Below are 13915 nucleotides of genomic sequence, written 5' to 3' on the forward strand. Positions count from 1 at the left end.
TTGCTTTCTGACTGTGAATGGGGTCATGACTTCTGGACCCACTGTCACAGCATGAATGATGACATTATGGAAGAAAAGCCTGAAGAAGGCAGACAAGTATGAGAATTGCCCAGGTCCTTGTTAGCATGTTGAGTGACCCAACCAGGGCAGCAGCAGTTATCTCCAAACTTCTTGTGAGGTTACGGAGGGGAATATACTCCTATGCAGATGAGCTTCTGTTTGTAGGGAATTCCGTTATTTTGAGTAGAATGCACTCCTAGTTGAAAAGATGATAAAATTTTTGGAAATTACAACTGGGCATATGTAGTTCCTATTTTCATGGAGCTTAGAGTAGTGAGAAATACTAAAATACAGTCAAGAATCTGTTACAATCTTGTTACTAACCCTTGTTTAGAACAGTTCTCTTGTTGACTGTTGTTCACACATCGTTCTGATTCACTTTTTTTGTTTTAATTTGTACAACCACCACAAGTTAGTCTAAATTATGGGCTCTGTGTGTGTGTGTGTGTGTGTGCGTGCGCGCACATGCACATACCTGTACAGGTACACACACACACTAGTGTGATGGGGCACCAAAGTCAAAGGATGGATAAGGGGTGGAATGGCTTCTATGCCACAGAAGGAAATGGCATGGATACAACTGCTTTTTTTAGGTGATGAATGATAGTTTTCAGTTCAGTATTTATACCAGTGATTTAGTGGGTAGCTGGACGAGTCCACTGAGTCGTGAAGAGGAAGACTGGTCTGCCTTACCTTTACACTTCATGTCCATCCATGCAAGGTTAAGTGAGCAGTTCCAGCTTCCTTCAGCTCCCTTCACATACGGCTTGAGGCTCCAACTAAGAGGCTATAGTCGTTATGATTCAGGGAATAAAGAGGATCTTCCCGCATGAGTACAAGAGTGATCACTCCCACATGTGGGCAAAGTCAACCAGAATGCTCCACTCAAACGTCTTCTCACCATCCTGTCATGTTTATTAATTATTCTTCATCAACTAGAAATCAGGGGGCCCCAGGAATGCCCTCCTGGCTACAATGGACACCACATTCGTCACTGCACAGCTGGTGTAGGCCGTGATGTATACAGATCTGATTTCAGACAGAGATAACCCTCTGTTGCAAGCATTCACAGCCGTGTGGTTTCCCAGACACTCAATGCCTAAAAGACAGGTTGACCTTTTCAGAGTTTAGCTAATCAAGATACATTTCACCTCCCCAAGAAAAAATTTTAAAAAGAAAGAAAAAGCCTTCTGCTTATGCGTTCAACACAGGAAGTGCCTGCCTCACCTGCAGATACCCTGCCCATTTTCAGATTTCAAGTATGAAGTGGAGCCAGCAGGACACTACCCTGTGTATATAGTTTAAGAGTTAATTAACTCACTTAATAAGATATGTAACAAATGGGTTCCTGGGTTTCAAAGACCTTTGAAAACACTAAAATACTGTATTGAAATATGAGTGATATGAATCCTAGTGCAAAAAAAAATGTCTGGTATTATGCCCTTATTTAACAAACTTCAAAGGTTCCTATTTCCTACAGAATTAAGTCTTGACTCCTTATCATAAAAGGAGAATAATCAAGGCCTTTGCCATGTCTCTATTAAAATGTATTCAGGTCCACTTTCCAAAAAATGGCTGATGCTGCTTATTCCCCTTCTTTGCTAAGTGATTCATCTAATTGGTGAAAACCACAATCAGAAAGTGAGGGCCACCTCATGGCCGGTTGTCAGAGGACCCCAGGAAACTGTTTCAGCTTCATCCTCTACAAATAGATGAGTGTGGGGAGAACTCAGCATCAAGAAGCCTCTTGGCACAAGCTTCACTCCCTTCCCTCTGTCTCCAGAAAGTACTAAAGTGGTTCCTTGTCCCATCTGGCTGTTCAACCAGAAACCCAGCAGTAACAAAGGGCCAGAAGCAAGGGGGGAACTGCAGCCACAGTGCACACTGCAGCTCCACTCCATGGGTTCTTGAATGCTCTAAGCACTGGATCAGTCAACACTCCCAAGACATGCCTCTTCTTTCCTGTGCCCTTCCCCTATCTGCATGTTTCAAGGCTTAGATTCTCAACCCTGCTTGCACATTAAACTCACCTGTCAAAATTTGAAAAAACACACATTTCAGAGAGTCTGCCCCCAAAGATTATGATTCAGTACAACTAGAGTGGGACCCAGCCACTGGGGCATTGTGTTTTAAACTCTTCTGATTATTTTAAGAGGAGCTAGCTACCCTTGAATACCACTGGTCTGTCTTTCCTCAAATCCTACTTTTAGCTGAAAAGGAAACATTTCCTTTTACATGTAATAAATGCTGACATTTGCTGAGCATATACTCTGTGCCATGGACTGTGCCAAGTGTTATTCATGCAAACAAGCTCTTTAAAGATCTATCTTTGTGTAGTCAGAGTTGAAATTCAGACATTTGGCTATACTTCTTAGGTTTCCTACTTACCAGTTATATGACAATGGACAAGTTACATAACTTCTCTGTCTCTCAGTTTCCTTATCTATAAAATGAGACTCTACCTGGCATAGGTTTGTTATGAAGATTAAATGAGTTAGTATTTATACAAAGCTTTGAAAAGAACCTGGCATGATGTAAGTGCCGATTACAGGTATGTCGAAGAAATCAACTACACAATTCAAAATTCACAATAATCCTGATACTGGGTCTATTGTCCTGATTCTGCAGCTAGAAACATTGAAAAATTCTAACTTAAGTATCTGAGCTCTTAACCATAGTGTACCCCACACCAAATGACTAGGAGTTTCAGGCAAGGGACTGAAAGAGAGAGAGATTAAGGAAAGGAGGTAAGAATTAAGAAAGAAAGCAAAAATCAGAAAGAAGAAGCAAAAGATAAGAATTAGAAGAATGCATGATCAATTTACTGGTTCAGGTCTCAAGACAAGATACAAAGATGGGGGCATGACTGGATTTCCATGGCCAACATGTAAGAGCAGGGTGATGAACTATCAGGATCTTTCCTTCTTCAGAAGTTCTGTGATAGTGCAGAGATTGCACTTCCTAGAGGATCGTCTTGAAAACAAAGTCACCACATTCTCCCATTTCAGAGTAGGCCAGCTGGGGACTCCAGCTTCCCATTCTGCTTCCTCTCAACCCAGAGTACGAAGAGGCTGAAATGTGTTTGACAACCTTTTTCAAACAAAGGTAGGCAGAGGCTCTCATTGGAAGAGATGCTATTTGCTCTTTGGGAAGAGAAGTTATCTCTTATTCTTTGGAATCGTAGTCAGTTTTAACAGAATACTGGAGAACTTACACAATTCTATTGTATTCCTCACAGTGCTGGAGGCTGGAAGTCTGACGCGAGGCTGGCAGTATCATCGGTGCTTGGTCAAGGCCCTCTTCCTGGTTTACGAATAGACATCTTCTCTTTATGTCCTCACATGGTGAAGACAGAGAGCTCTGGTCCCTTCATCATCTTATAAGGGCATTAATCTCATTCATAAGAGCCTCACCCTCATGACTTCATTACTCTCCAAAGACCCCCCGCTCCTTAAACCATCACATTTTGGATTTAGGATCTGACATATAAATGGGGAGTGGGGCATCAATCCATAGTAGAAGGTCAAGACTGTGTTTTACAGGTTCTTTCCCTGAGCCACTTTAGGGAAAGCAACCAGAAAGAATTTCAAATAGAAATGTGAGCCAGAAGATGTCCTAAAACCCCATTTCTGGTTGGGATATCCAGTTCATTTCTGGTTTTACTCCCCCCTGTTCTTGAGTTTTTGGGGTAAATAAGAGAACACAGAGAGATGATATGGTAAGTTTCCAAGAGGAACAAAAGATAGATCTCATCTTTGTCTTAGGGTCCCTAGGTAGATATTAGAATTTAGCTATGAGCTTGCTGGATGCAACTATCATGTGGAGCAGGAAGAACCCCCATCCAAGACTGAGCTTGAGGCTACAGGTTGAAAGTTACTAGGGATACTAAGTGGAGCTTCCCAAGGGGTTACCAAGTATAAGATTTCCTAAGATGAATTTATAGCACCCAAATAAGAGACTATATAGCTTATAAAATAAAACTCTATTAGTATTTCTATTCATTTCTGATTGAACCAATTCCCAGGTAGGTTAATAACTTCAAACTGGTTCATACAGTCACCCAGAGAGATAGTAGCAATAACAACATCTGAGACCACTCCTAGTGCTCACATGTTTCATCCTATCCTTCAGGTTTCCCTGTCTCCAAGTCAAGAGGTAGAGGTAGAACTTGGTATTTCGGGTTATTACAACAGAGTTCTAGAGCAGCTACTTGCCAAGCACCAAACGCTGTCTGTAGCCATTGCCTAGTAATATTCTTCTCAAAGCTAACTCTGCTTTTTTCAAGTCTCTGATCACAGCTACACATTCCCATCATCCTAAATCATAAAATATAGAAGCAGGAATTGCTTGCCTCTCAACACCATGAGCTAAAATGAGGTGAAGAACAGGTTCCCATCATGGCCATCACTGAAAATACCAGCAGCAGGTGCAGCTGGAGTAGAGCTTATCTGAAAGAGGCAATGTTACCTGTGGCTGAACTTCAGCTTTGGAACGGTTATAAGAAATTAATTTCTTCTTTGAAATATAAGGAAAACTTTTATAGTATTACATTACACCCCAAATCATGGCAGTCTTGTCAGCCATAGAGAAAGGAGGAATGGGTTCTTTGGGACACTTGATTATACCATAAGTCACACAATCCTAAAATATCTGCAGTTCATCTTCCTAGACTTCAGGAGGGTAGGAGAGAAAGACCAAAGATGAGGATGTGAACCAGCTTAATATTTCCATTTTTATCTCTTATGCTTTCTTTGGGAAGACTTTATAAACCTAAGCTATATGTGAGAGGCTTAAGTGGCCTTTTCCTCCTGCCCATGTTAGTTTAGGTCAACCAAGAAGATTCCTAGATGATATTAAATGTGAAAGAGGATTATTAGGGAGGGATCAGGAGAAAGCTGAGAGAGCCCTAAGATCATGATGTAGTTCTGTACAAGGCAAAAGTAAAGAAAGGAGCATTGAGTTGAAAACAATCTCAGACTGTAGCAGAGGTGCAATAACATGTTAGCCAGGCCAGTGAGGAGTTCTTCAGCCAGAGTTGCCCACTGAGGAGTTCCATCCTAGAATGGCCTAGGAGCAGCCTAGAGGAACAGCAGCCTGAGAGCTGACACACGGGTAGATGAGGCAGGGCAGCAGCTACAGCCATCATCAATTATGTTCCTCATAGTGGATGATGATTATAACTAATGTTCATAGCTACCAGAATCCCCAAGCTGATAGTCAGGGCCCAAAGCTTTAAAAAAAAGACAGAAATAAACTCTGCCTAACTTATAAAAAGGCATTTATAGCAAGTTATCCTGCAAGATTTATGGGAAGACTGGAGAAAAGGGCAATCACAGGTATGCCTAGAAGTGTGATCAAGATATTGCTGCTGCTACCACTGGACCCCATTTGCTGCCACTGTCACTGGAGAGTGGACTTCACCTCTGACATCACTCCTGCCTTGTGTGGATACAAATGCCACTGCCACCATGGCCACTGCTGAATAACATGCTAAATGGCTGCCTCTTGTCTGCATCGCCTGGTTTGTATTCAAAGTCCAGTAAGGGAGCTTCCAATTGACCAAACGTTAGTCTCATGTCCTGACCTCGAGGCAGGGTTGCCAGCATTAACAAATAAAGCCGCAAAATGCACACATAAGAATAGTAGATAATGAAATTATTTTAACATAAGTATATCCCGTGCACTACTTTTGACCCACTTATATTGAGAAATACTTCTTATTTATCTGAAATACAAATTTAACTGGGTATTTTTAAATTTACCTGACCACCCCACCCCAGAAGAAAGAGAATAAATGTCTAGCACAGGTGGTGGGCCCTGACTTCCATCAAAATTCAGAGTGGTGAATTCTCCAAACACAGAAAAGAGATTATAATATTGTGCTGTCAATGACAGGAATATCTACTTTTTTTTGAGTCAAGTTGGTATGGTATCCCTTATAGTAACCAACATTAATGTAGACCTAGTTATCCAAGTTTCATGGGAATACATTTTTAACCTGAATATTTCAAGAACAGAATAAAGCTAACAGAAAGCCATGTTTGCTCTTGATTATCAAGAAACTTGGTTTCTGCAGATATATATGTACTTTTTTAAAAATATCAGATCTGGACTTCACCAAGGGACAATAACATGAGGGGGCACAAATACAACTGACTAGAACTACATCTGCCAACTCCATTTGAACAATTTCACAGATAGAAAGACTGGGTGCTTCGGTCAGGGACTCTGACAGACAAGGTTTTGATGAACAGCACATGCCCACAGTACTTCAGCAGCCCCAGCAGAAGAACGACCTTGAGGAACCCAACCCTGGTCTTAATATAAAAGTACTTCCACTCAATCCTGGGACCACTCTGTCTATGCCTGTGCTTTTCAGATGCATCTGCCAGTAGGACAGGAGTCATGCCTGAAAAGGGCCAGGAAGCCTACTGAAATAGCCCAAATAAGGAGAGAGATTTTTGTTCTTGAAAAACACAGTCTCCCACATAACCAGAACCATGTGTCCCGAGTCTGTGTAACTTTGTTCTCAGTGGGGTATCAGATGCTGTCTGGCCTTGGAATGTGCTTTCTCCAGGCAACCGTACCAGGCGGGAGGAGGGATCCTCACAGATCCTCCCCCAGGGCCCACAGCCTGCAAGGTTCCCCCAGGGCAATCAAATCACTTCATCTCTGTCTTTTATACCTCACCCCCTCAACCTTTTCCAAACAGAAAGGAGGAAATTATGTTTTCATAGTGTGCCCCTTCCTAAGTGACACTTAGGCTAGGCAGTTTCCAAAAGAGACTCTTTTCAAAGTCCTCTTTTGCATGCTGGATGGGGAACAGAAGTGCTTTATAAAATTCTCACTATTGCCTAGGGATGTATCTCAGTGGTAGAGCACTTGTCTAATGTGCACGAAGCTCTGAGTTCAATCCCCAGCAAAACAAAGATAAAAGGCTCCTTGTGATTTTGCAAAAATAGTTAAAATTATTCTATTTCATAATTTCCCCCAACCCCCAAACACACATGCAGATATCCATTATATTTTTAAATCATTTGTTAGCTTGCCTTTATCTGTAACAATTTTATTGTTTTTGTTTTAATCATGGTGGTAGAATGCACTTTGGTACATCATTTTTAACAGAGTATAATTTCTCATTCTTCTGGTTATACATGATGCAGGATACCACCAGTCCTATAGTTATATATGTATACGGGGTGATAATGTCTGATTCATTCTACTACCCCGGTGCCCCCTCCCTTCACTCCCCTCTACCTAATCTAAAGTTTTTAAGTTTACTAATCAAAAAGTGCTAAGCACTAAGCCAAGCCTTAGTGATACAGAGATGAAAAGTCACAGTGATCCCTGCCTTCAGAGTTTTCTTTTTTATATAACCCCAGAAATAAGTATAAACTGTTTCATATACAGTTTATTTCAATTAAACTATTTATTGAGGGCATTGGAATTCCCCAAGGGTAAAAACTTCGAGGACAATAAAATCTGGTTGAAAATACAGCAGATCCTCTTCCTCCTTTCCTTTCTTGCTTACAGTCATTATTTATGAAACATCTATCCTGGGTAAGACACTCTGCTGGAGCCTGGTATCCAGGAGTTGACCAAACACGTAGAGGCACTCCTATAGCTGAGAATACAGCCTACAGCAGCAGTGATACATTTAAAGATCATTCCTCAAATGAAATCAAAAGTGCAAATGGCAATAATATTTTTTGAGTAATTTGTCTACCATCATAGGGCTACTCAGTGGAGGCAGAGCTTTGAATCAAACACAGAACTGACTCCAAAATCCATGTTCTTATTATTACACTACATTCCCCTCCCTAGAGTGACTAGGGAGTGTCTGACAGATTTTGAGCAGATTAACAACATAATGAGCCTTTTGGCCTCATTTCCAGCCAGTCGCCAGAGGTACACTCACTCCTCCACCACCCCACCCTCCCATCCTTTGTACTGCCTCTCATTGGCCAAACTCAAATAGAATCTGGCCAGCAAAGTTGTACAGGTGCTTTCTATCTGCACCTCTCAGAAATGTAGGAGTAGACTACCTCCCAGGCACAGAGTAGGAAAGAGAAGGTGAAGAATAGGTCTGGGAGTGGAAGTAATAGAGAATAGATACAGGGACTTTATTGGTTTGTCTCACCTCATTTTCCTACCATCCAGAAATTGTCTCCCATATATTAAGTGGTCAATAAAAATGTGTTAATGAGTAAAAGATGTCCTGTGAAAGAGAAAGACATGAGACCTACATTAGAGCTTCACAGGTGTGATTCAGTGAGAATTTCTAACCAGGCAAAGGCCATGAGGCTGGGATGGAAAACCAGACCTAAAGGCAGCATCTAAAGACAGACAGAATTTCCGTTTGTTCAGGGCTAAACACTTCTATAAAGTCTAAAGGTCATATAAATTGGAAGACACATATCATATCCACAAATGTTAGGGAATGCCTTTTGCATGCAATATAAACCAACATCCACCAGATAGAAAGACAGGAACTGAGGTTAAGTGTGCATGCTGTCCAGGGTCTTTGTTGTGAATCACCAAGGTGCAAGTAATAGAAACTTAAATGAGATAAATAACAAAAAGAACATATTATAAGAACATAGAGCTATATCAAGGACCCAAGGATAGGAGGTACAGAGGAGGGACCACCATAATTAGACTCTCCATCTCTCTAGGATCAGATGATTCTAGTAATAATGGCAAACATTTTGAACTCCTGCTATTTGCCAAGTACTAGGCTAGATTCAAGGTGAACACAACAGGAGCTCATCTCTGCTTCTCTGATCATATTTAAATACTCTCTGTCTCTCTCATTGGTTTTACATGATTCTTTGTTCAGATAGTTCAAACAAGCAGGTCTCACCCCACTAAGTCCTTCTTGCCCTTTGAAATCTAGTACCTACAGAAAGATAAATTTTGATTCTAAGTACCAAAAAGAGAGAACCCAAGGAGCTGATTAGATGTTCAATTGTCCAATCAAGCCACTGGGTAGGCCAGAGGGTTGAGTCATGATTCCCCACCCAATAAGCAAGGATAATAGAAATATACTCCATGAAGAGAACATGGGCAGCTTCTCCAAGGAGGGAACAGAGAGAAGACACTTCATTAGTACAACAAATATCTCTTTTCCATCTCCATTCGTTTGTATACTCTATAGAAAATATACAAGGACAGGATTTGAAACTGGACAGGATTTCAAATAGGATTTTTAAACAGTACACAGGTAAATACAACATTTGCCTCTGTTTATGAATGCCCTATGAGTGGAACATACACCCTTTGGGAATTGATCCTTCCAGCTTGTTTGTAAAATATTCAATTATAACTCACCAGATGACCCATCTACCCACAGATTCCACCTTGTAGGGTTGCCACAGACAATAGCCAGCATGAAATAGTTAGTCGGTTTTTTCTTGCTGTGACCAAAATACCTGACATAAACAACTTAAGGGAGGAAAGGGTTGTTTTTTCTCAGTGTTTCAGAGATTTTAGTCCATGGTTGACTGGCTCTATTTCTCTGGACCTGACATGAGGCAGAACATCATGGAAGAGGGAATGGTAGAAGAAAGCTGCTCCATTCATGACAGCCTGGAAGCAGAAAGAAGGAGCAAAGAATGGGTCAGGGATGAGATACCATCCTCAAGGGAATGTCTCCCAACAACCTACTTCTTCAAATTAGGTCCCAAGTACCTATAGTTTCCATTTTGTCCTGTTAGTTCAAATTATTAATTCATCAAATGGATTAATGTATTGATTAGGTTGAAACTCTCATGATGTACTTGTTTCCTATAATCCCCATCACTGGGGACCAAGACTTCAATACATGTATTTTAGGGGGACATTCCAGATTCAAACCATAACAAATTAAAGGAAAAAGGAGGGTATTTATTTTCCCTAAGTTCTGACTAAATGAACAACTGTAGCGAAAACAGGGAGATCGAACAGATATTCCTGACATTAGTCCACACTAATGAAAATATCTATAATGCAATCAAAGGAACAAAAAAATCTCTAAAATATAGAGCCAGTAGAAAGATAAGATGATTCACGCTGAATCAAATATAAAGGAGTTCAGAATTTGAGTCATGTGGTGTTCAGTGGATTATAGATTCTTGCCATTGGCCATAATGGTAATGTTCAGAAAGTTTAAAATATTAACTATAATTTAATTCATTTAGCCCTATCCTTAAAAATACTGAAGAAAGACAGAAACCTGGGAGGTGATCAGAGTCACACACAATTGTGCTAATTTCATTGTCTTAGCCCACTGGGCTAAAATACCATAAACTGAAAAACTGTAACAGAATGTTGTTGCTCATAGTCTTGGAGTCTGGAAAGTCCAAGATTTAGGCACCAACAAATTCAGTTTCTGATGAGGACTCACTCTGAGGTTCATACCTGGTAACCTTCTCACTGTGTCCTCACATGACAGAAGAGGCAAAGAAGCTCTGTCTAACCTCCTTTGTAATAATACTAAGCCCATCCCCATGGAATGAAAACACTCATCATGACCGGACCTACTCCCAAAGGTTTTACCTCCTATTACCATCTCATTAATAATTAGGTTTCACCATATGAATTTTGGGGCTCAAAAACATTCAGACCATAGCCTCCACATTAGAAAAAAAAAAAAAAAATGGTTCCCAAGAAGCCCCTAGTCACTGTATGTGTCATCAGGATTAGAGGAATTAGAGCCGTGGATGAATAGAATGGTCCAGATATATATTTCTGCCTCTGAAAAAAGTCTTATGAAATAAAAGGATCATTGAGTGGCACCCTTATGGAAAGATAGCCATGAGAAGACAGAGAAAAGAATGTAGTGATACTGCAACAAACCAAGACTACTTGGAACTACCCAAAACTGGAAGAGCCCTAGAAGTTTCAGAGAAAGCTTCACCCTGCCCACACCTTAAATTTGTACTTTCAGTCTCCGGAACTGTGAGAGAATAAATTTCTCTGGTTTAAACAACTTCAGATTGAGGTATTTTGTAATGGCAGCCCCAGAAAACTAATACTGATACCCCACAAATTACATGTAAATCTTTGTCTCCCTGATTAGAGTCTAAACTCCCAAAATATAAGGCCCGGGTTGTATTCCCCTTTTTATCTTACATGGTAGAGATTCTTAGTATATTCTGGATAGATACATTCAAATTCACTCAGCAGAAATTGATTGCATACTATACAGAAGCCCTTAAGTATGTAGCACAGTTCGAAACAAATATTTGAGAACCCGACCTCAAAGAACTGATAAATGAATGAATGAATGAAACATGGATAATAAACTGCTCAAAGAAAATTTAAACTCTCACATTTGACCAGGATTAGTTCAAGCATTTAAAGTAAGCAAAATTCGAAGAATGAGTTTAAGAAATTGAGTTTCTAAGGTTAAAACAGTGCTTCTCCCCTGGGGCAAGTTTATTCCCCAGGATATTTTTGACACTGTCTGGAGATACTTTGGGTTTTTACAACCATTAGAGAAGGTTATTGGCATCCAGTAGGTGAAAGCCAATGCTGTTGCTAAACATCCTACAGTGCACATGTCAGACTCAACAGCAAAGAATTACCTAGATCAAATGTCAATAATGCTGAGGTTAAAAAGACTCAAGTAAAAAATATGCAGGGAACCCAAGGAATATGTAGGAAAGCAAATGAAGCTACAACATCTCCCATCAGCTCAGTTCTGGCTTAAATAATTGCATACATTAACATACTTCATCCCATCTCACAGATGAAGAAACCAAGTCCAGAGTTCAAATATCTTTCCCAAGATTGAGCATTTAGTAAATGGCAATGCCAACATGACCCAGGTCTAAATCGCAATGTTTCTCCTGCCACATCACAGCTGACTTGTTTAGTACCACTTTCCTGACTTGAATTTGGAATTTAAATTGAACCCCTTATGAGTGAAGATAATAAATCCAAATCAATACCAAAAAGGAGATATGTGGGTCCATTATTGTACTGCCATTAGTACAATTTAAGAGGACTCTGCAGAGACCACCACAACTCACAACCAAGTGGTGAGAAGGGAAGTAAAATTCTGAGGAACAGCTGTAAAGGGGAGCAGGGGAGATCGAAGAGTGAACCATATACAGATATAAGTAATGAAAGATAATTCTATAGCAATACAGGAGTTTAAACTAAGGAGAATAATTGAGAAAGGGTAAAGAAATACCTGAATGAAATCATGGGACTATGAAAACAATAGGAAATATAAACAGGTACAAATAAGAAATATCTGAGAAGAGGGACAGAAGCACAGTTCATCCATTCAGCTTAATATGTGAAGTGCCTCCTTTGTGCTGAATAACATGCAAACACTAGAGGATACACTGCTGAGCAAATAGATGTAGTCTCTATTATCATGAAATTTACAGTTTGATGGAACATGTCAAAACAATCCCATAACAGGCACATTTGTGTCTGTATATACACAAAGATTTAGTTTCAATTAGATGTAGTAGACGTTTAGAGAATCAAGAGGCTATTATGCAACCCCGGGTTTCCGTGTTTTCTTAAATTATGCATCTCTGTCAGCCTCTTCACATGCTTTTTTCAAGGGTAACAGCATAATGATGATTATGATCTTCTTGCTTGTGTTCAAAAGGATTGCTCAGCAGCCTCTGATGAGGTTTATGTAGTTGGGGAAAAATAAAAAATGAGGACTGCTTTTGGAGTGGCACATTAGAGGAAATTATCTGTGAGGATTAAGGTCCTTCACAAACAGAAGGGCTCTTTTTGGAGTGACCTAGTTGAAATGATTTTAAATAGATCATATTTGGTACTCTAATAACATTACAATCCTAATTTTCTTCTTTTAGTTCCCATCCTCACCACCTCCCCAACAGAGAGCTTTGCAATAGTCAGCTTTAGAACAAGTAACTAAGACAAATTATAGATTATATTGGGGAGGTCGCTGACATATCTATGAAGCAGCTAAAATCTATGTTCAGGGGCTATTTGTGCCCAATGCCTAGAAAAGCTCCAGCCCATAGAAAGTACTCAATAAATCTTTGCAAGAATGTATGGGTGTTCTTTTTCTCCAGGAGTCCCTTTTAAATTTGTAAAGTACTCAGCATCCTCTCATTCTTTGATGGCTGATGGGGTCACCTTTGTAGTCCCTGGCAGCAATCATTCATTCATGTACTTACAGAGTATTTAGAAGCTTCATAATGAGGCATTATTACAGCATAGTTAGCAAACCACCTAGGAAATGTTGTGCAGTCTGCAATGGAAAATGTCCAGTTTTAAATACGTAAAATATTTCAGGAAGAGATTCTTCCTAAGGGACAGGAAAAAGGAAGAACAATGGAATGAATCTGAGGGAACATGCATATGTGCATGCATGGATGTGACACAGTGGATCCCAGCATGGGGAATATCCATAGGACATCAATTTAAAAAATAAAAAATAAACTGTAAATGGACTGAAGAAAGATAAGTGGAGTGGAAGTGGGGGAGCAGGGGACAGGGAGGAAGTGCTAGGGATTGAATTAGAGCCAGATGAGTTCCATACCTTTGTGATAATGTCAGGATGCATCCTGGTGCTGCATACAACTACAAAGGATAAATAAAATAATTAAAAAATAAAAATATATTCTTCCTATTAAAAGTAACAGACTTCCTCTATGAAGGAAGGGAAGCAGAGAAGGTATTCTGCCAAAAACCACATTCCATTCCACCTTCATCCCACCTCCCAAAATGCAGATTACAGGACAGAAAGAGACTGATACACCTAGAAGCTTAGAGAAATGAATTGTGAGATACCCCTAGCCACTTACCCTCAAGTTAATAAAGAAAAGAGGCAGTTTTGCACTTTTCTCAGTATAAGGGAAGAATGAAACAGAAGATC

The 13915-nt window shown here is 40.0% G+C and overlaps 1 pseudogene across 1 annotated transcript in view; it reads right to left on the reverse strand.

Moving 5' to 3' along the window:
• Nucleotides 1–995: 995 nt before the first annotated feature.
• Nucleotides 996–13915, reverse strand: part of LOC306639815 (L-lactate dehydrogenase A-like 6B) — a 189320-nt pseudogene continuing 176400 nt past the window's right edge. The window contains exon 4 of the transcript in view: nt 996–1159. The product of the transcript in view is annotated as an L-lactate dehydrogenase A-like 6B (transcript). The remainder of the gene's footprint in view (nt 1160–13915) is intronic.

This window comes from Sciurus vulgaris, assembly GCF_902686455.1.
Source record: "Sciurus vulgaris genome assembly, chromosome: 11".
Classification (NCBI taxonomy): domain Eukaryota; kingdom Metazoa; phylum Chordata; class Mammalia; order Rodentia; family Sciuridae; genus Sciurus; species Sciurus vulgaris.